Consider the following 3,259-nt stretch of genomic DNA (forward strand, 5'->3'; position numbering starts at 1 on the left):
AAAATACGAACATTAGATATTTTAAATTGTTTCTTTTTTGAGATGGAGTTTCGCTCTTGTTGCCCAGGCTGGAGTGCAATGGGGCGATTGCGGCTCACCACAACCTCCACCTCCTGGGTGCGAACAATTCTCCTGCCTCAGCCTCCTGAGTAGCTGGGATTACAGGTATGTGCCACCATGCCCAGCTAATTTCGTATTTTTAGTGGAGATGGGGTTTCTCCATGTTGGTCAGGCTGGTCTAGAACTCCCAACCTCAGGTGATCTGCCCGCCTCGGCCTCCCAAAGTGTTGGGATTACAGGCGTGAGCCACCGCGTCTGGCCTAAATTCTTAATAAGTTACTTAAAAATGGTTCTTTCAAATATAAAGTCTTAAGAAGTCTACTCTTTATGCCCATGTAAGTACTTTATTTCAATCTGAGCTGATATGAGCTTGACGATAGGATGACATCCAAAAGAATAGGAGTTCTGATAAGGAAAAATATAATGAGTCAGTATTTTAGCTTAATTGTTTCATAAGAGAAACTAAAATGACATTAAATATTTTTAACTGTCTTTCATATACTAAGTAGATTTCATTTTATACACTGTTAAACCTTTCTGTTTATTTTTAAGTTGGGGAGAAATGGAAAATTGTGGGACTCTGATATCATGATATTGTTCCTTCGTTTATTTTGTTCAATTTTGTTTAGGTCAGAAGGGTGAATGGGGGAGGGAACCCTGAAAGTTTTGGCTGTTTTCGTTAAAGTTGGTTTTGTTTTCTGTTTTTTGTTTTTTGAGATAGAGTCTCACTCTGTCACTCAGGCTGGAGCCCAGTGGTGCGATCTTGGTTCACTGTAACCTCAGCCTCCTGGGTTCAAGTGATCCTCCCACCTCAGCCTCCCGAGTAGCTGGGATTACAGGCACTCACCACCCCACCTAGCTTATTTTTGTATTTTCAATAGAGATGGGGTTTCGCCATCTTGGCCAGGCTGGTCTCGAACTCCTGACCTCAAGTCATCTGCCCACCTCAGCCTCCCGAAATGCTAGGATTACAGGTGTGAGCAACCGTGCCTGGCTGTTTTTGTTACAGTTGTTTGATCTGCATTATTATTACATGCCTGTGATAAATTTAAATTACCTGGGTGATAAGGACATTCTGATTATACTATTGTAAAATGCCCTCTTGCCTTATATTTTTAAGTGGTTGTTTTTCAAGTGTTTAAATAAGGCAGTCATATTTCAAAGTATAGAGCAAAAGTTTTTTTATTATTATTTTTGAGACAGGGTCTCCCTCTGTCACCCAGGCTAGAGTTCAGTGGTGCAATCTCAGCTCACTGCAACCTCTGCCTCCTGGGCTCAAGCAATCCTCCACCTCAGCCTCCTGAGCAGCTGGCACTACCAGTGTGCACCACCATGCCTAGCTAATTTTTGTATATTTAGTAGAGACGGGGTTTCACCTTGTTGCCCAGGCTGGTCTCGAACTCCTGACCTCAAACAGTCCACCGCCTCGGCCTCCCAAAGTGCTGGGCGTGAGCCACCACACCCAGCCAAAAGTTTTATTATTAAATAGTATTAACAGTCATAAATACTATTAAATATATGTTCCAGGAAATGTCTACTTTTAACCCGCAACTACTGAAATAAAGAGCATGTAGCAACATTAATGACCCCTGAATTTCTGTTTATTTATACCTAATCATAGTTGCTGCCTAGCCTAATAAATCTGTAGTTTTCAAAAGTTAAAAAGAAACTAGTTCCCAAAGTTTTGAATCTCAATCCATCTACTTCCCTGAATAATAAAACCTGAATTTTATAATACCCACTTAAAAATTTTATTCTCAGCCGGGCGTGGTGGCTCACGCCTGTAATCCCAGCACTTTGGGAGGCCGAGGTGGGTGGGTCATGAGGTCAGGAGATCAAGACCATCCTGGCTAACACGGTGAAACCCCATCTCTACTAAAAATACAAAGAATTTAGCCGGGCGTGGTGGCACGTGCCTGTAGTCCCAGCTACTCGGGGGGCTGAGGCAGGAGAATCACTTGAACCTGGGAGGTGGAGGTTGCAGTGAGCTGAGATCACGCCACTGTACTCCAGCTTGGGAGACAGAGCGAGACTACATCTCTAAATAAATAAATAAATAAATAAATAATCTCTAAGGACTTTTTTTTTTTTTTTTTTTTGGCTACTGGTTCCTAGAGATGAAATGATTATGTTCTCCTATTTTCAGTAGGCAAGGTAGTTTAAATGCAGAAATTTTGTTATATATGCATATTGTGACATCAAGAACAGCTTCATTGGCATATTCTTTGGGAAAGAGGCAGGAAGAATAAAACAGCTAAAAGTATTTTATTTTCAGCTCATGAGTGTTGTTACTGCTTCAAATTGTGTTTAGTCACCTGAGCCATAAATCAGTTATAGTAGGGCTATTGTATTTTAAATATATTTTTTATTCTCCAAGGAGACTTACCTAGTTTGCCACCTCCTTGCCTGTTGCTCTGATATGGTTTTCCCTCCTTTTTTATTTATTGCACAAATTTCTTACAGTTAAAAAAAAAAGAAAAATTTCCGTACCGTATCAATTGTCTTTCATATTTTGTGTTCCTCCTTTCCAGTGCTTTTCTATGTAAATAAGTATTCTGATGTACTTGTAAGTAATCACTCAGAGCATAATGTAATTTTGTCTTTGGTGTCTTAAAATTTTGCAGCCAGGCAAGAGAGGTTCACAGGGAAGGTAGGAACAAGTGATTATTCAGTGTGAGGATGGGAAGAAGATCAAAGATAAGTAAGGGCAATGACTGAATCCTTCCCGTGTCATTGCCCCTAGTCCCCAAGCCACCCTCCTGCCATCATGAGTATAGTGGTGTATTGTGGAAGGCAGCATGCCCGATTTTCCAGTTTCAAAATAAATTATTTAGCAGTGAGGCTTAACTCCCAGTAAATGAAGGAGTCTGTGAGTAGGGGAACCCTTCAGACTGGTTATATTATGAGCTGTAGAACTGTTGCCATTTTGTTGTTCCCCAGTTGTGTCCATAAAGAGATGTGTCTGAGCTCGAGACTTAGGCTCAGATGGGGAACAAACAGCCAAGGACCAACCTTAGTTTGGTCCAATAGGTGAATTTTAGCAACTCTCTAAACTCAGCTCTATACCTGTAAGACTCAGAAGTGATGCATATAGTGATGGAAAAAAATATTTTAGAAAATAGAAAACAACTTACTGGTTATTCTGCTAATGTGATAGAGGTTGCAGAATGGAAAATGAATGAATGCAAAAAAATACAGC

This window comes from Papio anubis, chromosome X (genome assembly GCF_008728515.1).
Source record: "Papio anubis isolate 15944 chromosome X, Panubis1.0, whole genome shotgun sequence".
NCBI classification, from domain to species: domain Eukaryota; kingdom Metazoa; phylum Chordata; class Mammalia; order Primates; family Cercopithecidae; genus Papio; species Papio anubis.